Genomic DNA, 22,154 nt, shown 5'->3' with positions numbered 1-22,154 from the left:
AAAATTTTGAATGAAAATGTTAGCTTAATGGAGACTTTGATAGAATTGTCACCATGACATTCATCAGGCGCAAGGAAGTTCTACACTGAAATTTACCTCTTGTGAAATTTAAACACATCACTGACAGCGTCAGAGGTTAAAATGAGCTTTTAGACCAAACAAACATCATTATATTTGATGTTAAAAGTTCAAATAAAATTATTTTTAGTCAATTGATAAATTCTGTTTCCTATTTGTGGTATACCTAAGATTAAAATTGGTCCTTTATCCTATACCCCAGATATCTTTCTATCTATCACCTATTTATCTAGCTAGCTAGATAGCTATCCACCAATCTTTTATTTTTCATCATAATCTGTCCACATTTCTAACAATGCACTGTGTTCACCATTTATATTTATATATTTTTAAAATATATTTTGTATCTATTATCTACCTAAAGCCACACAATATTATCTAAAGACATAAAGACTTATCTATGCAAAGACATCTCAATGCTCTGTGAATACAAGGATATTTATCATCAGTTATGCTGCTGGTCTATATCATATGTGGTCTACATCACAAAAGCTGTGTTTCTGTTTTGTAATCTTGAGGCTAGCTACCTCTGTGATCAACTGTCACTACTCCTCTTATTCTCTTTCAATACTCCATTAAGTGTGTACTTATCTCACTGTTCTGCCAGATCCTTGGTTCCTTTGAGGGCACTGCCTTACTCATCATTGAATTTTCCATAACATTAGCAGAATGAATTGTATGTAATATATGCCTATTGTATCTTTGATAAATTAATGTATCATTCATGTTTGATTTCAATAGATGGTAGGAGACTGAAATTTCGACTTTAAACAACCTTTTCTAATTTTCCTGTAGGCATACTAATGTTACTAATCTGGTATAGCCTGAATATTTGATGTAACTTCCTGTTCTTTGTAGCAATGGAATGCTACCTTTCCTTAAACTAACTCAGCATTTAGTTTTGCTATATTTGGCCAAAGAATAAAGATGGTGTAAGACCTCCACAGGTTTGCAGAGTCCCATTCACTGCAGTCTTTGCGAGTGTCACCCCTAAAAGTTGTGCACTGCTCAGGCTGACAGCCCTGGCTGTAGTGTCTTCCCCTTTCTCACAATTCATCCAACCTCACAATGCAAAAACCAAGCTGGTCTCAACTGCCCTAATCTGTGTTATGGGCATTGCAACCTATGTTGCGTGCTATTGTTACAGGGAGACATTTCCCTCTCTCACTCTGTGTGGTTGGAAGCTAGAAATGCAGGAATTTTCCAGATTCTTAGAACACTGAAGGCAATGACAATGGAAAAAGAAACAGCCCTGCTGAGTTGAATAACTAAGCCATATATAGTGATGGTTTGAGGTATTCTCTCTAGTAAGATGAGTGATGTTAGCCACAGCATGACCTTTCCTTTGGCAAAATGGCTAAATGGGAGACTTTATTGTAAATGAAATATACTGTAGGTGTATAAACAAACACATTAGTGAACAGAATGCTTTAAAAGTTATAGTTGTCTAAAGACACATCCGGAACTGGACCAAAATATCAGTGGCGATTCATGTTTCTTGTTAATTTTCAAAAAGGATTGAAGGAGTAGAAAAGCATCTTCAAGTTCTCCTGTGAGAAAATCAATGGAAAGATTTGGACTTGTAATTAGGCAAGATGACTTACCAGAAGGCATAATTTGAAATATTTTTATTAAGTAAAGTATTCACAATTTATAGGCAAACAGAAGTGATTAAAAGGAATTTCTTTTCTGGCCACCCTCAGGACACTTTCAATAAATAGAAACCCTACCCTATGCCCTGCCATGGACCACGATAAAGCTACTTGGCAAGCTGTCCTTGCTGTTTCTCATCTCCCATGTGCTCCCAGTAGGGATAATGGCTGCCTTGATTCTGTGGGTCCAAAGGCTAGGATGGAAAATTTTTTTTTAAAAAAACTACATCCATAAATATATTGTATCCTTTCATCTCTAAACAATTTGTACTGCTACCTACAAAATATTGTCATCCCTTTTTTCTCTTCTATCACTCCATTATGTGTGTACTTCTCTGTCTCTCCTGCCAAATATGAGGCTTCTTTGAGGCTAATGCCTTAGTCACTATTAAATTTTCGATAATTTTTACTATAATGTATTGATTAGTATGTGTCTATTGGATCTTTGATAAACACAGGAATCCTTCATGTTTTATTTCAATGGATAATAAGTAGTATGAGATTCAAATTTCAATTTCAAATATTCTCTCTTTTTTATAAAGTGTCATCAGGCACAAAAGCACAGCTGAGAACTCCAGCCCTTGTCTCTGACATCACCTAGGCCACTTGCAGTTGACTTTTTCCAGCCTATTTCTCCCTATTTCAGTATTCTCCACATACCTGACACCACAACTACTCTAGCTTTAACAAACGGTTTTTCTCCTTAAATGCAGTCTAATATTTGACTCTGGCTTGATGCACAGAGCTCATATTAGAGAAATCTCTTTTGCTCCTTCTTCTCCTCATCCATGTTGGACTGTGCCCATCAGTCCAATCTTAAAGAAAAAAAAAAAAAATGCTGAGAAACGTGGAGTCCAAAGAGACTTGGACATGTTATTGTGAATAAGAGAGGTAAGGTTGGTATAAATGAGAAGAAGCTACAAACATGATATCGGAGGGAGCAGGATGCTGAATCTTTACCAGGAACCAGACTACATCATGAAGAGCCTAGAAGTTTAGGGAAGGGAAAAGCAGAGTGAGTTAATAAAAACAGGTGGACAGAAGAGAGGTCTGGGTAGATTATGAAAACCATGCTGCTCTTGATGCTGGACATTTGGAGTAGGCACAATTCATATACCCAACATAGGATGGATATAAGTACCAACAAATCACCGTACCCACTTGTGAAAATATTTTTCAGAAGCACCAGATGTATTCTTGTAAGACCTGAAGAAAACAACTTGGAGAATAATTATAGATACAGAAAACTAAAAGAATAAAACCTGTATTCAAGATTCTTTGAGATACAACATCTTCTAAAATGCAACCGGAAAATCTAATGAAATGTTTCAGTTTTTCCGATACGTGCTACTTTTACCATCTTTTAGTTTTTTTCAGTTAAGTCATTGCAATCAGGTACGTTCAAAAGCGGGACTGCTAGTTTAATTACGGAATTTTGTATTGGTAATACCCAACATTTACCAAGGTCTAGTTAAACAAACAAACAAAAAAAGATATGGCAAAATAAAGGGCTATTGATTCAAATCCTGACTTTCATCTGCCTTCCATTTTCCTACGCTGTTCTTTTCAAACAGCTTAAAAACCATGAAAAGATGCTGATGTACCTTGTATCCAGTAAACATTAAAAATATCCCCCTGTGTTCTAGCTGCCCAAACTCACACGCATGGCTCTCAGTGAGAACATTGTTGATGGCTCTGCAGATGCACAAAATGCAACACAGTCCTTTGTTCTCTGCAAGTGCACAGGGTGATCTCTGGTTTAATATAGTGATCAAGTGCCTGCATTTGCCTCCAATTCTCATTAAAATAAGAGAGAATAAAAACAGAATTAAATCCATAAACCCTGACAGGAAAGAGAATGGGAGAAGGGCCGTCATTCAACATTAGATTTCAAAGCATTTCTGGGAGAAGGAAAATGGATGAGAACCATGTAATTGAACAAAGAAGATTGAGGAATCTACAGCCCAAAATGAACACACGAAGAGATGGCAGAAAAAGAGGGAGCTACTCTTCTGGGTAGAACCCCAAAGGCTTTTGAAATAAAACTAATAAATGTGCAGGATGGGATCATGAAAGTGAGCCAAAATGGGTGTGTGGAGAGGAATAGAGGGTCTGACTGAAAGTCTGTCTCTAGAACAAGGATCCAATCACCTCCCTCCTCCTTGCCTCTCTCACCCACATTCCTGGATATAACAGGAGTACAGGAAACCTCACTTGACCCAAGGCAGAAGAAAACAAAGCAAAACCATAATTATCATAACAAGAACAATGTCCTGTATATTAAAGAAATGTAATTCATTGCTTGGGGAGAATTAAGACCACTGGCTGGTGCTGGCACCAAAGAATAAATTTCTTCCATTTTGGTAATCTCTTATCAAAATCCTGGCTTCCCAGTGATTTAACTGCTTACCTAACCAGGTCAGCTTCCTAATTGAAGGAAAAATCTTGCAGGGAAAACAAGCCTACGTATACAGCAGCAGGGAAAATCCAATCCACTACCTGGAAAAGTCAACTCAATCCCTCTTGCTTTAAATATATACCAATAATTTACAATCACCCAGGCATATGAAGAAAATTAGCAGCACTGAAATGGCAAAACAAACAAATAAAACAATCCCAGTGGAAACAGAAATAACTCACGGAAGAGAAGGAACTCAAAAAAAATCTAATTAGTATTCTCAGAGATATTTGAAGGATGATACAAAAAAAACAATAAGATAAAGTCAAGGAAATCTACATAAACAGAGCAAAAAGAGCAGAGACAGAAAATATGTGATAAAATATAAAAGGCATAATAGAACAATCAAGTACACCCAACATCCAACAAATATTAGCCTGGAAAGGAGAAAATAGATAATAGAAGGGAAGAAATAAGCAAAATAAAACACATGAAAATTATGCGTATCTAAAAAAAGACATGAATACATTTAAATGGTACCCTGATTCTATTTAAATGGTACCCTGATGACAGAAAAGGATGGATGAAAAAAATACTTACTCCTAAACATAATATCTGGAAATCTCAGAACATAAATAGAAAAAAACAGCCATCTCAAATTTGGTCAGTTGATGTGGCACAGGACTGAAACCTCTGGGTTAAATGCCCAGGTCTGAGAATACCTCATTTCCCTGCTGCTCCATTCGTTGGCCAAAGCTAGTCTCTTGGCTTCATCAGCTACAATGGGTCTGAAGCTCAATAATGCTACGTTCATGAAAAGCAGAGAGGAGGAAAAATTATTAGTGAACAGCACCTATGCCTGCACCAATTGCTTCTACATATCCTTATGAAAAGTTTATACGTGGAGTTATTCTAATACAATGAGGGTGAAAATTGAGATGTGCAGACACATGTTAATTTTATATATATAAGATAGCAAAAGATAAGAGAACTTGAATTATGAGATATTTTTATATTTTTTATTATGGTAAAATATACGTAAAATTTATCAATTTAATTTTTTCTTTTTCTGAGGAAGATTGGCCCTGAGCTAACATCTAGGCCAATCTTTCTCTACTTTATATGTGGGTCACTGCCACAGCATGGCTGATGAGTGGTGTAGGGCCACACCTGGGATCTGAACCCATGAACACAGGCCACTGAAAAGGAATGCACTGAACTTAACCACTACACCACAGGGCTGACCCCTCAATTTAATAATTTTTAAGTGTACAGCTCAGTGGCATTAATTATATTCATATGGCTGTGTAAACATCACCACCATTCATTTCCAGAACTTATCATCTTTCTAATCTAAAACTCTGTACCCATTAAGCAACAACTCCTTATTGTCCCCACTCCCCAGCCCCTGGCAACCACCATTCTACTTTCTGTCTCTATGAATTTGACTATTCTAGGTATCTCGTATAAGTAGAATCATATAATATTTGTCCTTTTTTGTCTGGCTTACTTCACTTAGCATAATGTCTTCAAGTGTCTTCCAAGTTGTAAGATGTGTTAGAATTTCATTCTTTCTTAAGGCTAAACAATATTCCGTAAAAATATGGAATGCTTCACAAATTTTCATGTCATCCGTGAGCAAGGGCCATGCTGATCTCTATATCATTCCAATTTTAGTATTTGTGCTGCCAAAACAAGTACTAAAGATTTAACCAACTGAAAGATGGAAACATTAACTAAGAGTTGAGTGGAGGAGGGGAAGTTGGGGTCATTTAAGAGAGCTAAATCTTCATTTTCAATAGATAGGAAAGGATAATGCCTAGATTTCATAAATCAAGAAAAAGTCATATCAACACCTTGCTTAGAACTATGGGAGTAACTTCCACAAGAAGCAAACTTTTAAAAAGGAACAAGAATACGGACCAGGTAACTGGAGAGGTAGAGTGAGGGAGAGGTGTGATTTTAAGGCATTCTGCATTACTATTCTTTTTATCTTTATATATGTTAATCTAATCATAGAAAGTGCCTCCAATCACAATACTACTTAATGACCAGAATTGTAACCAAGAACTCCCGACATTTAATAGTTGTCTACTTTTCATTGCAATATGATACTTTTCTAAGACACTTTCTTGAAGATTGTTATTGACATGGACGTGATTAAGTCACATGGAAAAGGGTGTAGAAAGGTATAGCAATAGCCTGACTCCAAAGGCCCCCTTTTCTCCTTATCTCCATGTTTGATGCCTTATATTACTGATATTATTTTATTATATATAAAATCATTTTATTACTATAACTACCATTTTTACTACTATTTTCCTCTTTGAACTAGGTCTGTTTGCTTCTTTTGACACCGGTCTTGCTACTTGCCTGGAATGTGTGCGTGTTCCTTGAAGACATACTAGCTTACTTCTCCCGCCTACCCCACAGGTTTCTCAGACCTGTTCTTGTTCAGCACAATTTCCACATCAGCACCAGAGTTTTCTAGAGAGTCCCAGGCAAAGTCTTCAGCAGCCAATAATCTTTGCGGTGGCCCCAACTCCCACTATAGCTGTGGGAATAATGCCTATACATTTCCTGCTGCTCGATTTTCCTTGGCCTTCCAAAGACAGTCACACCTAGTTCTCACTTCTCTTTCTGACTAATCTGAAAGCCTGAGCTGCTCTTAGCAACAGTACCTCTGCCAGAAGCTTACAGCAGGGCTGTTGAATCTACAAGAATGATGTACCCACTGTGTAGTTGCTTTTGGGGCAGGTGAGAGGGAGCACATTCACCCCAAATTTCAGCAAACGGAGGGAGATGTAGCTCTGCATCCTCACATTGAGTAGGAAATCATTTAAACTAACTTCTATACTCAGTTTTACAGAGAAAATGGCGATGTTTCAAATGAATTCAAAGAAGCCTACTGATCTGAAAACAGGGTCTTCTCAAATGTATTTTCTATCTCCTTAAAGTTTTGTACTTTGATATTCTTCTAATGTCAATTATCATTGCTATGAATAACTTTTGCAGATGCAGAAACTTGATTTTGAAAAGTGATGAAGGGTGGCCATAGAATCTTCTATAGGCTGCAGTTGTCAAACCACATTTTCAGTATTCTTTCCAGTTCAAGGTTCCATACATTAGGAAATAAAGCTAGAAACTTCTAAAATAAAATCAACCATGATCATGTAGTGACTGAAAGTCATATTAATTAAGGAATGTTTAAGGGAACTGGCATGTGCAACCCAGAAAAAAAAGGAATGAGGAGACAATGTATTTTGAGTGTATAAAATGAGGAGCTAGAAGCTTTTTTGTGTGTCCAGTATGCAGAGCACATAAGAAATTGAATTCTGCAATCAAACAGAATTGGGCACAAATCCAAACTCTCCATTTATTAGCTGTGCGCCCCTCAACGAGGTTACTCTAGTACTCTAGGTCTCAATGCCTCCTTCTGTAAAATAGGGGCAAGTAATAATGCCTAGAGTATAACATAAGATTTTTGTGATGATAAATAAAAACATAAACACATGTAAATTTTTTTTTTTTTGGTGAGGACGATTGGCCATGAGCTAACATCTGTTGTCAATCTTCCTCTTTTTGCTGAGGAAGATTGGTCCTGAGCTAACATCTGTGCCCGTCTTCCTCTATTTTGTATATGGGATGCCGCCACAGCATGGATTGATGAGTGGTGTGTAGGTCTGTGCCTGGAACATGAACCTGTGAACCCCGGGCCGCGGAAGCGGAGCACGTGAACTTAACCATTACACCACCGGGCTAGTCCGCACATGCAAATTTTTATGCCTAGTATATAGAAAAATATACTACTCATCGTCATCATCATCATCATTATTATAACTGTTTTTATCATACATTATTATTATTATTCCAAAGGGGAAAGCAAGTACTAATGAATGAACGTCCTAGATCAATAAAAGGGTGACTTTCTTAACAAATGAACAACTAACCATGGAATGGAGAGTTCAATGAAATAATGAGCTTCCCATGGCCATCTCACAGGAATTCTGTAATTAAAAGGAGTTCCTGCATTAAGAAGGAGGTTATACCTGATGATCATTAAGGTGCCTCTTACTTTTCAGATATAATGTAATGATTAAGTTCATGCAGCTCATTAGTGCCAGTAAGTTTGGGGGTGTCAATGTGGTCCCAAATTGTTCCTCCTTCTAGTTAATAAGGAGAGATGCTGACTAGGGAGTTTCCAGTTACTATTTCTGCATAGCGCTGCCAAGTGAAGTTGTTTCTTGTACCCCACGAGCCGGCAGGTCTCACTCTCCCCTTCTTTTTTCATCGTGAAAGCCTTAGGAAGCAGAGCTCGCCTGTTCTTCCCTCCACTCCCCCAAGAAAATGACAAAATGACATTCTTTCCCACTCTCTGTAAAATGATTTCTGTTAACAGCTCTGGAAAAATGCTGCAGAGATGTGAGTGAAATGATGGCAGGATTTGTTGACAAGAAGGCAAAATGAGGGAATTCAGAAAAAATCATCCACATTAGAGACTGAGAGGCCTGTGGGCTCCATCTGTTTCTCTCTCCCCTGGCCTGGGGGAGTCTCAGAATCATCTTAGGGGTCTCTGGTCTTCTGTTAAATGACTCAATCAATGGGGCTTCTAATAGAGTCTAATGGATCTCACTATTAGCAGATTTTTTTTTTTGATGTTCAGTCTAAAATTTCCTTTGATTAATTTAACGTATTTCTCCTCATTAGATGATGGCAGTAATTTTAAAACAAAGGAAAGCATGCAAATTTGAAAAGAGTCATTGTGGAAACTTCTGCTTAAAATATCTTCTTTTTGCAGCAACACAGGGCAAAATTACTGTTCAAACATCCTCTAGAGGAGTGAGCTCTCCCAACAGGAGGGACTATCCAGGAGCCCACCTTGCCCTGACCTACATATTTCTACCCATGAGCCTGTGATTAGAAGGTTCCAAGGAGAGGTTACCTGCCCACCCAAATCAGGCCAGTGTGCCTGACGTTATCTGCTGAGACCTACTCAAGACCTTTCCAGACTCTTTTTTGTGTTTGTTTCACTAGAATATCTTGAAAGTTGTTATGTGAACTAGTGAGAGGATGAATGAAAAAAATATCACTGGGGAGAATAGTCAGTGTAATGTGAAATAGATACAGGCTCTGGGGATAATGACTTGTGGGTCCTGGCTGTGCCATTAGCATTGTCTTGGACAATTTACTCATCTCTCAAAACCTCAATTTTTGTCCTGTAAAATGGTCACAATAATTTATACTTCACAGACCAGTTTCAAGGCAATTTTTTTTCGTGAGGAAGATCAGTCCTGAGCTAACATCCACGCTAATCCTCCTCTTTTTGCTGAGGAAAACCAGCTCTGAGCTAACATCTATTGCCAATCCTCCTCCTTTTTTTTTTTCCCCAAAGCCCCAGTAGATAGTTGTATGTCATAGCTGCACATCATTCTAGTTGCTGTATGTGGGACGCAGCCTCAGCATGGCCTGAGAAGCGGTGCGTTGGTGTGTGCCTGGGATCCGAACTGGGGCCGCCAGTAGAGGAAAGCGGGCACTTAACCTCTAAGCCACGGGGCTGGCCCTCAAGGCAATTTTTGAAAAGTCCCTGGCATAGTATAAGGCAGAAGTCTAGCACTCAATAAAGATTATAAACAATCCTTCTTCTCTTGGTGTGAATAAGATTACCATAGATATAGGTGTGAGATTTAGGAAAGATTTATTGAAAATGTTTCAAGATGACTGAAAGCAGGCAATAACAGATAGAATGTAATTAATTGTGAATTTGCATGAAACTGAGGAAAGGGAGCTCATTTAGGACCAAAGTGATGTGGTGGGGGGCGAGCCCAGAAAGTCTCAATCTTGGTATTCAGTGATGAGAGGATAAGGAAAGTGGCATTCTAGGCCGGCAACCACATGGAGCTTTAGGCTGAGCATGGAGTATTCAAGGTTCGATGAGCAAATGATCCAATTTAAACAAAGATGGGTATTGGAGAATGAGTAGACAGAAAGATGCAACAGGTGGCAGGAGGCCAGGATAGGGAGAATGTGAGAAGCCAGGCAGGTATCATCACAAGATGAGTCATCCCTTTTGGAAATGTTCAAATCCTCTGTAAGGAAGCCATTGTCGTGTATCCAAATATCACAGTGTATTACCCTGTGTCATAGGCACGAAAGGCAGTATGTGTAATATAAAAGCTCCAGATTTGGAATCAGGAAACCTGAGTTAAGATCTCTGCTCAGCCAGAAAAACCTGGGCAAGTGACTTAACTTTGAGAAAGTCTCCTAATTTCTCTCCGCCTCAATTTTTCATCTGTAAAATGAGCGCAAGGTTAGTGAGTGACCCATAGGATGGTTTGATGATTAAATGAGATCATGTCTGGTACATAAAATGCTTTGTATGGTACTGGGCACAAAATAGAAGCACTTAGTAAGCATTGGTTTAAAAATAATTCAGGGCCAGCCGGCCCCACGGCTTAGTGGTTAAGTGCACGCGCTCCGCTGCTGGCGGCCCGGTTTCGGATCCCAGGTGCGCACCGACGCACCGCTTCTCCAGCCATGCTGAGGCCATGTCCCACGTACAGCGACTAGAAGGATGTGCAGCTATGACATACAACTATCTACTGGGGCTTTGGAGGAAAAAAATAAATAAATAAATAAAAATTTAAAAAAATTAAAAATAATTCAGACAAAAAGGCTTACTCAGTGGGTTGAGCCAATCACTTTAAATGTGACCATCTCTCATGGAACTACATGAGCAGCTCATAAAAATAAGGTTTGTAAAATCCTCTAACGTGGGGGCCGGCCCGGTGGTGTAGTGGTTAAGTTCGCCTGCTCTACTTCGGTGGCCCGGGGTTCGCAGGTTCAGATTCCGGGCGTGGACCTACGCACAGCTTATCAAGCCATGCTGTGGCAGGTGTCCCACATAAAGTAGAGGAAGATGGCACAGATGTTAGCTCAGGGCCAATCATCTTCAGCAAAAAAGAGGAGGACCTGCAACAGGTGTTGGCTCAGGGCTAATCTTCCTCACACACACAAAAAAAATCCTCTAACATGGTGAATAGTAAGCGACTGTTGACTGTAGCAGGTATGTGGAGACAGAGAGGGATGATGGGGCCAACTTTGCAGGATTGCCCTGTGAAATTTGGAAAACGATGTCTCAGCACACAAAGCAGGTGCTTAGAACATTTTTGTAAAATCTGAAATTGAATAAAGGAAAAAAGAACAAAGTACTGGAAACACAACATTCCTTAGGTGTTAATGGTACTACAGTGGTCACTGAGAGTTTTTATTAAATGCTATTTCAACAAAAAAGTTTATAATTGCCTTTTTGCACCGCCTCGATGGTGTTTTTACTTCCTGGTAATAATCTAACCACTTTGCCTCTGACCTAGACAGAGCTCACCTTTCCATCACATTATCCTTCCTTCCGTTCACCAAACATTTCTGAATCCGTGAAGATGATTGGTTGGGCTTGTTAATTCACCACACAAGTGTTTTGCTGAAGATAAGATTCTAAGATCTATTGTAAAACAAAGAGTATTCTTATGTTTTATGTAATAAAACCATTGATAATCAACAGAGAGCAAACCATGTTTATCTGGAGACCCTTGCTCTCAAAGGATTTATTCATAGTGATAATACCTACCTATAGGAAACTGGCAGCCTCTCTGCTTTGCCAAGTCTGGCCAGTAATGCCCTGTGCAAATGAATTTAGAGATTTTCTCAGCTTGTGTTCATATGCCACAAAAGGGAAATAGCCCAAATTGTCCCTACTTGGCCCTGAATTATTGACTTCAGCTTTGAAGTGCAAATGAGCTAAATGAAAACATACTTAGACTGCAACACAGCAACTATTCCTACTAGCTGATTGATGGTGAGTTAACTGTCTTGTAAGGAAAGCCTTGTGTTGCTATGGATTTGCAATCCCCTGGTCCAATTACCCCCCAGATGAAGCCAAACGCCATCCACCGTATGAACAAGTCAATAGTGGTCATTTCTGAAAATTCTTTACTTTCTCTTTTTCCTAGCAATTCGAATTACTGGGTTGCCCATAAAATAGTTCTTTTGTGGTTGATTGGCCCTGCTGCTTCTAAAGCTAGACTTATGGACTCGAGCTAGGAAAACAAACTGCTATAAACAACTTCTCAGTAGGCTAAAATCATCAGTATTTATTGTGAATGCAAACTCCTTTGGAAACTTCTAATCACCATAATCCGTCTATATAAAAATAATCCCTGACTAAAGGAATATGTCTGCACGGAAAAATGAGCAGAGCATTTATACGACCACACAAAATGCCAAGTGCAAATTATTAAAGGGTCTTCGATATTTTGCAGCTCCATAAGAATGAACTTTTATAGAGGTTGACCATATATGATTGACTTTGGAAAATAATGTTAGGACTTCTGGTAACTCCTTCATGAAATCCTAGATATTTAAATGAATAAATATATTATTTGTTCATCACTTTCCATCTGTACCGTCTTAAATCATGTATCAGGAATAATTGAGAGACTCTGCACCAATATGTCTCCCAGAGATCTCTCAATTATGTTAGCATAATAGAATGTGCTTCAGAGGAACATCCCATTCTTTGTTGAAATGAGTAACAGGTAATGTTTAACATCTGCTTATGTTAAGGTACCATAAACATCTCTTTTGTGAGATTATGATTTTTAACAACTCATTTATTCATCTTTGCTATTAATCCAAGAGGACTTTATTTTATATTCCGGAAATAATGCATAGAGCTTTTAGAAAGGAGAAAAAGGAATCAGATTTAAAGGGAGACAAATAAGGTTACATTCGCTTTCCCTTTTGCAGGCTCTTGTGTTAGGGCCAATATTTTAAGATGCACATGAAATTTTACTACTGAATTATCTACCTTTTTTTACATAGGGATTCTTTCTCCAGAAATGACAATGGCCCCAGGGAGTGTTTAGACACAGACTCTCATATTGTGTTCCCACTAATAAGATAAAGGAGAAGGTCTAGAAGTAATGAAATGTAGAGACAATCTTCCAAATTCATGGTACCTCACCCAATAACTGTAACCAGCTCTCATAGCATATTCAAGCACACATGTGAGAGAAGAGCAAGATTCATTGAGTTGAAATTCCTATTGCTCACAAAAAGAGACAGAACAAAGGGGTCTTGCTAGCCAACAAATGAGCTAATCACACTCCAAATAATTAACAGGTATCAGTTCAGTGGTGCTGAAGTTTGAATTCCTTAATAAAGGGGTAAAATTATCATGTGATGGGAACCAAATGAGAAAGAAGGAAAGAAGATGAACCCATTTGACTATAAAATTGTACCTGAGCCATTTCCCCAGCTTAGATAGACCTAAAAATCCCACGTTTGCAGCTTCAAACTGGTTTCAGAAAAGTTTTTATTATTATCATTGTTCAATTTCATGCATCTCTGCACTTGAACTTCTGGCCAGGAGCAGGAGTCGAACTGCCAGAAACTCTGTGAAGAAACAGTGTTTTTCATGGCATTTGCAGCCAACATTTTCAGGCCCAGGAGATTTGAAGACACATCCAAACTTTTGAGGGCTAATATGATTTGAACCTCTGAATCTTCTGAGATTTTTTTTTTTTTTCTCAATCAGAACCAAATTATGAGCTAAGAAAGCAGAAGAATGGAATACAATTTCTGAAGTTATTTTCTGTACTGGATGAAATATCTGCAAGCCTCCAGATTTCTGGTATGTTCCTTCTCTACTCTGAACATTAAGAGTAATATCTATAAAACTAATTATGATGCATATTATCAAGAGTGACCAATGTTTCTTGTGAATAGCCTCTTTGTGAAATCTCAATCTCTATTTGAATAAGTATTCAGTTTAACAAGAAAATGTATATGCTTAATGATCATCATAGAACAGCTGTGTTCTATATAGAACATATTAAATTATCATTTAATTTATTTGGCATTATAAGGGAACAGGTATTTTCCAGATAACCAGAATCTAGTTTCACAAGTCAAAAATAAGCTTATTTCAGTGTAGTGTGATGGAGATCTTTCTAAGCTGGCTGATCACAGAGAACACTAAACATCATTTAACCATTGCTTGATAAGTCACAGTTACTACTACGGTTATTTCCTTGCTATCTGGAACTATACACTTTATCTTTCCTCTGACTTTTTTGTATAACGCTTTACTGTTACTAACTATAGTTTCTTGCAAATGTCAGTCTGCCTGATTCAAACAAAACCTCTCTCTCCTCTCTAATTTGAAACTTAAAATATGCTCTGTTATGAATAAGCAAATAATCAAGTGTGGGATGTTAAATCAAAGTTGTTAGATGTTCAAAGAAGAACCAAAGTACCTGCCTTTTATGGTGGGTTTTTATGACAATTAATTTGTGTTGTCAGAGGATTTCTTTTTTCTGTTTATTTCCAGAAATGGGTTTATATCCCCATGAGACAGGATTACTGCAAGTGTAATCTCTGTACACATGTATTTAGCATTCATCAGTGACGGGCTTAGTTAGGAGGCTGGTGATGCAAAAGGCATATACCTACACTTTAGAAAAAGGAATTGAGCCCACTTTCACAAAGACAAAGAAAACAGCTCTCTGCAGAAAGTGACTGGAGGGACACTGGCATGATCACACCTGCCCCTGGCTGTCTTTTATACCTTTTGGTCATGAAGCTGTTTTCAAAATAACTTCAATTTGTTAGGTATAACATTAGGCCTTCGCCATATAGAGTGAAGCGTTGTCTTCAAACTGTTAAAATCATCATAAAACGATTGCAGTTTCTAGAGTCAGCCTGAGTTCAAATGCTGGCTCAAACATTTCCTAGTTTTTGATCACATGCAAGCAATTTAATACTTAACATTAACACTGTTTGAAGATGAAATAAATTAATATGTACATTAATATAAGTAAACCCTATATGCACTCTACTATGTCAGGCATTATTCTAAGTACTTCATATATTGAGAAATTGCATCCTGTGATAGCCCTTCAAAGTTGGTACTACTGCCACTTATATTTCTCAGCTATGGGAATCGAGGCACAGAAGTTAAATAACTTGTCTGGTGCCATGTGGCTAGTAAGTGGAATAGTCAAGAATTGAACTCAAGAAGTGTGATTCTGAAATCTATGCTCTTAACCATCCATTCATACTATAATTAGGAGAATGCTAAGTGAATTTTTTTAGTCAATTAAAGTTATGTTACCTGGGGAGGAAAAGAAGGTCTGCTCTATCATATTACCTTCACCCTCTCTTGTGACCTGCTGGATGTTTTGGTCTTGCTGGTCCACTGTCTCCTTGAAGAGCCTAAGGTGATTGAAAACAATCTGATAAATATTCCAGGGCTACCATTGGATAACAAGTTGTCAGGAGCAGGAGAAAGACATATTGAAAATGGAAAAAAGGAAGAAGGAAAGGAAACTATATCTGCAGTCTGAAGACAATATATGAAGGAGAGTGAGGGGCTCTCTGGAGCTGCTCTTGGACAGGGAGGTGTAGTGAGCAGATTGGTTGGGCACAGGGAGAGGAAGAAGGAGTGAGAGATTTGCAAGAAATTTAAGGTTCCCTATTAGTCATTCGTGTCCTACCATGATCTTGATTCATTGTAAGTTGACCTTTACAATCCTTCTCTTCCTCACCTGTGTCATGCACAACAAATGATCAACAAACTTGATGCTTCATGAACACCGAATTCTACCTGCCAGTGATCTCTTAATATAAACAATGTCTAGTCTGTGTTTTGAAAAAAAAAATTATTGGGATAATTAAATTAATTAATGATTACACCATATATTTACATTAAATTTAAATTTGTTTTTTGAGGAACAAGGCTACGTACAATGAAGACCTTATAAATCTTATTTTAAGCTTACATATAGAAGATATACACACAACACATACTCATCCTACTCACAGATGCAATTATTATAAGCAAAAATAAAGTAATCTATAAGAATATGTTTTTAGAAATATAAAGAATGCTGCAGAATTGGTATTACCACAACAAGATCCTTCTCTTTCACAGTCTGGCCAATACACTTCTATACGTGTAGAGTGATTCCGTGTGAGCTTTTAAGAAAGCATATCACTATCTGAAACTAACATCCAGAACTTCACCTAACTCCATGGACATAAATCATGCTGTTGTCACTCTAGGGAATAAAAAATGCATTTTGTAAATGCAGTGAAACATGCTCCTTTCTTCTTCATCACCATCTTGATCAAATAACTGTGAAGAAGATGACAGTATAATCATGGTCACATGATTGAGTGATCAGGAAACAAGACTTACATATATTTTTCAGTTCTTCACTTTATTTTTGTCCTCAAATCTTATTTATTTCATGATAGGCTTTCAATTTACAGTGAGCCTTCGAGTAGCCAAAAATGCATGAACACAAAAACAGGAGGCCAACATTAGAAGAATTTGTATATCTAATTACTGGGGTAGATTGTGTCTTAAAGAATACTTGGTTTATCTCTCTTGAAACATATTTTTAAAATAGGAAATTCACAAGAAAAGAGTCAGGGAAACAGTTATTAAAAAGGTATTCATCATATGGAAACAAATTTTGTTTATGAAAAAGTTCTCTTCAATTTTTGACATATACTCTAGATCTTCCTTTGCCTCTGTATATTTTAAATGGCTCATTGAATGTATGGCATCCATTTCAATTTTGTGACCCTTAAAACAAATGTCAAAAGTGGAAAATATGTTTAATTGGAAAGCACACTGGGCAGAATGTAGAGGCACCTGAGTTCTAGACTTCGATTTGCTACAAATGTGCTTAGCACCTGACTTTAGTTTACTCGTGTGTCAAGTGAAGCTGAGAAGCATGTTCTCTCTGACCGTGATAGCCATTGCAAGCATGGACTCAACTAACATTCATGGATCCATTTTGTAATACACTAGCCGTGATAAAAATAGCAATCTCTAATTGTTATTGTCCTTAATTCCTAGAAACCAGCACAGCTACTGGCATACAGAAACTGCCAATAAATATGTGTTTACCTGAATGGAATGAAACTATATAAACAACAAAAATGCAAACAATTGAGAAAGCAGCTCATTCACTTAAACTACTTGGGTGAAATGACAGCTTAGATTGTGAAGTCTGATTATCGGAGTGTTTTTAGAGAAATAACAGCATTTCTGACACATTCAATAATAGATTTAACATAGTATTACCATGTATAGATTCCACAGAAACTATCTTAAAAATAAATAATATTTCACAATTAATAAATCAAACCAATACAACGAAAATTGGTGTGTCTAAAACATTTGGAAATGATTCTCTGAAGTTTTTCTGACATTCTTCTGAGAATTTAATTAGACTCTGAATATATCGAGCAAGTCCCTTTTTTTAATCAAATACTTCAGCTGCCCCATCCCTGATTCAGAATATTAGAATAAAAATTCAAAATAATGAAGGTGTCAGTGAGGGAGATATTTAGCAGAGTTCGTAGAGTTCTGCTTGTTTAGTATTTTCATCAGAATTTTGGTATCTAACAGAAAGGAGAAGATACCAGAGAAAATCAGTGGATCAAGTCCCTTTTGTGGATGATTTGGGAAGGGATAAAAGTCAACACTCTTCCAGGCCTCCTCGTCTTTTCCTATGATCTCACCAAGGACTTCTCCATCCTATATGAGAACATTTTGCCTTTCATTTGAGTCTCTGGAGACTCAAATCTACAATCTACCAAACCAGATCAGAGGACAGTGGTGAAATGGCTATTTACCATGTTGTCCTGTGCAGAATGGCTTTAACTGAAATAGACGTGGGACTAATAGATCCATTGATATTAGTTGAGTCTGTGCCCACGACGGCTGTGGAAGCATGATTTTGTCAATGTAAACCCAAGGTTAATATAAAATTACCTCTCTCTCAAATATATTACTGCACTTAGTGAAAGACCTTTATGTGTCTTGATTATTTACCATATTTTACAGTGTTTAGGTGTTGTTTTTATTTTACTTGGTTTGATCTGACAGCCTCAGCAATCTCAGAGTTGCTGTATATTGGCTCCAACTGAACTTGTACTGGAGACTTGAGAACCAAGTCTGTGAAGCAAATGAAAGAGAGCTCCAAAGCTCATTTTTGTGTAAAAGTACATAAAACAGCCTTGAAGGTGAAATATTGTGGGAAATACAAGTAACCAAGTGACTTTGGTTATTTGAGGGCTTCTCAAACCAAGAGAAGCATATTATAATAAGCCTGATGCCTTCTGTCAAAGCTAAATTACTCAGTCAAGAAAGAACTGATTTTTGAAGAGTGCATGACCATGAACAGTCTATTAGAAATATTATTTACTTGGTCAAAAATACACAACATAATTGATTGTCTTTCTGACCTTGAAATTTGATAATCCTTATATCCCTCTGAAATGAAGGAGGTCGGTGGAAAAGAATTGCAAACCATTGCTTGGGAAACTAAAAAGCTGGCAATATTGAAACTATTCTGCTGCTAAATAAGCTTGCCTAATGTTATATTTATGGCTGAATTCATAACTGAACCCTACACAATGCAATTGCCTAACTTCAAAGTTCAGATTTTACTTTGTAATGGCAGAATTAATTTCCTTGATTGCTAATCCATCACACCTAAGTGTGATGCATGCAGTATCAAAGATGGGTATTTCTGCTATCATTAATTGTGGCATGTTGTCACAACCGATAAGGAAATGCAGTAGGAGAAAAGGAAGAGAGGCCCTGGTATTGGCAGGGTAGCCTTGTTTTCCCATAAGCCATGGCAGAGCCCTCAAAATAAAGGGAGGGGACCCTTGTGATTCTCACAAGGAGAAAAGACAGGCATCCAGAAGCATCAATCACTGGGTGAGCCTTGCTCTCCATTTGCAAAGCTGTTGTTTATTGTGAGCTAATGATTGATAGGGTCTAAACAAACGCTGGGAGAAATCACCACAGGTGCAAGTGCGTAGGTGCGACATTTGGCCACAGGAAATCTGCAGGGAACAGGCCAGCTGGCAACGAGGACATTCTGAGGAAATTAAGAGGGTTACATTTAAAAGGAGCAAATAATGAACTGCGGGTTAAATGACAGCAAGGTAAAATGGCAATTATGGATACCAGGGAGACTCTGTGCCAGAGAAGAAAGAAAATGAAAGAAATTTTGGTTGGATTTCATTAAGAAAAGAGCATCTTTTAAAGCAGCCATTCTTAGTAAAAACAGAACATTTAGTTAGGAAAGCAGATTTGAGAGGGAAAGTGCAGATAAATGGAGTAGTTTTGGAAAATTTTGTTATGAAATAGGCACAATTGGAAACAGAAAAGAGTGTGAATTATTGATATATATGTTTTTATCCATTAAAATTCAATGAAGGGAGGATGAAGAAAGGGCAGCAAGTCTTGTTTGCCGGCATCAGAACCATGGACTCTTCTTAATGCAATCCCAGTATCCAGGTACTGAGAAATGTCTGTATGTTGATGACGCATAGAGAAACACCCATACAATTGACTTCATTTACCTCTTTACCAGGGGAGATGAGCACTGTGCACACCAAGACTCGGGTCATGACTTTAACACAAGGTCTACCTTAACACTGGTTGAAGAAGACCTTTCTCTATTGTAAGCCCTGTTTTTTTGTAACACCAACTATTCAGTTTAGCCATCAATGGTTTTCATCAATAACTACAATTAGCTCCACTCTTCCTCACCAATCTCATTTCATTTCTCCCTTAAACATGCATCTCTCTTAAGGACCTATTCTCCCTGCTGTCTCTTGCATATGGCTTTTCTTTTCTCTGTCGCTTATTCCTGGTCTACCTTTTTATTGGGTGTTCCATTCCTCTCTCAAAAGGTGATATCCATTTTCTTTAACCTCTCCCATTCTTGGTTTTATCTTTTTTATTTTTTATTTATTTTTTTAATAAAGATTTTATTTATTTATTTTTCCCCCCGAAACCCCAGTAGATAGTTGTATGTCATAGCTGCACATCCTTCTGTATGTGGGGCTGTATGTGGGACGCGGCCTCAGCATGGCCGGAGAAGCGGTATGCGCCCAGGATCCGAACCCGGGCCGCCAGGAGCAGAGCGTGCACGCTTAACTGCTAAACCACAGGGCCGGCCCGGTTTTATCTTTTTTAAATGAGAAAGTATGGAACCCACACAGAGAGTTATGAACATAGAATGAGTTAAGCTGCATGAAGCTCAGTGCACAGTCCTGGCTCAATACACACACTTGTTTTCTGTTATCTTACATATTTCTTAAGTTATTATAGTCAGGGCATAGTGATGAGGCTATCAGACAATCCATTATGCTGACATACAATTAATGTTTTTGTATAATAAGAGAGATAGAAGTAGATTTTATTTTATTTCACATCCCTCTTCTGGCACTGTGGTTGCCAGGCTTTTCTTATTGTTGGCTCTGATTTGTCTACAACAGCACATGGATCTCAGGTCTGTACCTGATATTATGTTCCTTCAGCAGGTAAGGTTTCAGTTTGTGCTGTGTTGATGGGGCTTTGATGGGCCGTCTTGAGAGCTTTCTTCATAGGACAGAAGCCAACTTCTTCTCTGAATCTGACGTGGAATCTCACCCATCAAGTGATGGTGAGAGCAATCAAATGGGATTTAGGAGGTATGGTGCCTAGTCAAGCCCAACAGAAATTTTCTGAAAATACCAGAGGTATTTCTGCTCAGCAAAGTGCATTTTTGACACCGGTATCTCTTGTTTTTTCTCTTGCTTTCATTTAGGGCAAAAAAAAAAAGAGGCATATGGACTTACATCCTGCTGAAAAAGAACAAGAGAGGAAGTCTCAGTAAGGTAGGCAAGCTTCAGAAGTTTTTTGCATGAACTTCAACTTCCTTTCTTTCTGACCTGGGGAAAAAATTACTAAACCTTTTTGAGTTACATCACAGAACATGGTAAATAAGTGCAAGAACGAAATCAACATCTTCCTACTAACAGAACAATTTATTGAGAGGACAAAATAAAATCTTTTTCCTAGAAGATTTGAAAATTAAAGAAAAGAAGGAAGGAAGGAAGGAGGAAACACAGTAAAAAATTTTCAGTTGAACATGATTAATTAAGTTTCTCAATGTATCTTTTCTATCTTCCAAACTCAGCTAAACAACTAAAACAAGTAAAGAAAGACAAATAGGAAGAGGATATGAAAAAAGAGTTTCATCAAATCTCTTTTTCTCTGGTTTCTGTAGGCTCCTCCTAGATTCTACTTTCCAGCCTTCCAGTGAGACGTGGCTGTGTTCTTGAGTTCTGACTTCTAGAATGAGGGTGAAGGAGATGTGCATCAATTCCAGGCTAGCTGCTGAAAAATCTTCCCTATTAGTGATGAAGTTACCAGTGAGCTGATGACTACCTTTAGCAATGACAAAATATTGAGCAAGAAAGAAAATGTGCTCACAGTGCATTCATGACTCAGTCATGAACAATTTCTACAGAATAATATGCGTAGTGAGGACAAACTTGACCTAAGACAGTGCCATGCCCATATTGGGAGGTGGAAGAAAGGGGGGTACAAATATGAAGCATGTAATAGTGCTGAATCCCCAGCTCTAATCTAGAGAGCCAATCATTACAGCAAAAATTGCCATTGAAATATAGCAGCATAAGCAGATTATTTGGAATTATGTAAGTTAAGAAAAATATAGCTAAAAGGGTAAGAATCTGTCACCCAGGGAGCAGGAATTGAGAACAAAGTGGTCCTACCATTTCTCATTATGAATCTTGTACTATGATTTGACCTTTAAAAAATATCTAAACACATTAATTGTTTAAAAGTATTCTTTAAAGAAAGACAAAATAAGATGCAGAAGAATATTATAGCATAAAAAAGTCTAAGACATTACAGTTGTGGATACCTGCACCAAAGACACTTATGGGATGTAGGGTACTTTCTAACATTGCCACAGGTAGCAAGCTAGAAAATTTAAACATTCATACAATTGTCTTATTGCCAAACCATGACTCCCAGATCCTGAGTATTAACCCTGACTGTGCCATAGGCTTAAATCTAACCCAAGTCTCGTTTCTTTCTTGGCTCCTCATAAAAAATAAAAATAATAATAACAATGCTGGGG

At 37.7% G+C, this 22,154-nt stretch overlaps 1 non-coding gene across 1 annotated transcript; it reads right to left on the bottom strand.

Moving 5' to 3' along the window:
* Positions 1–5,725: 5,725 nt before the first annotated feature.
* Positions 5,726–5,829, bottom strand: LOC147915288 (U6 spliceosomal RNA). The gene has a single exon (XR_015554353.1). It is a non-coding gene; the product is annotated as a U6 spliceosomal RNA (small nuclear RNA).
* Positions 5,830–22,154: the final 16,325 nt, after the last annotated feature.

Source organism: Ceratotherium simum, chromosome 14, assembly GCF_057802395.1.
Source record: "Ceratotherium simum simum isolate JZ-2026a chromosome 14, ASM5780239v1, whole genome shotgun sequence".
In the NCBI taxonomy this organism is placed as follows: Eukaryota; Metazoa; Chordata; class Mammalia; order Perissodactyla; family Rhinocerotidae; genus Ceratotherium; species Ceratotherium simum.
Note: the sequence above shows the minus strand (reverse complement) of the source record. Positions and strands in the feature narration are given on the sequence as shown.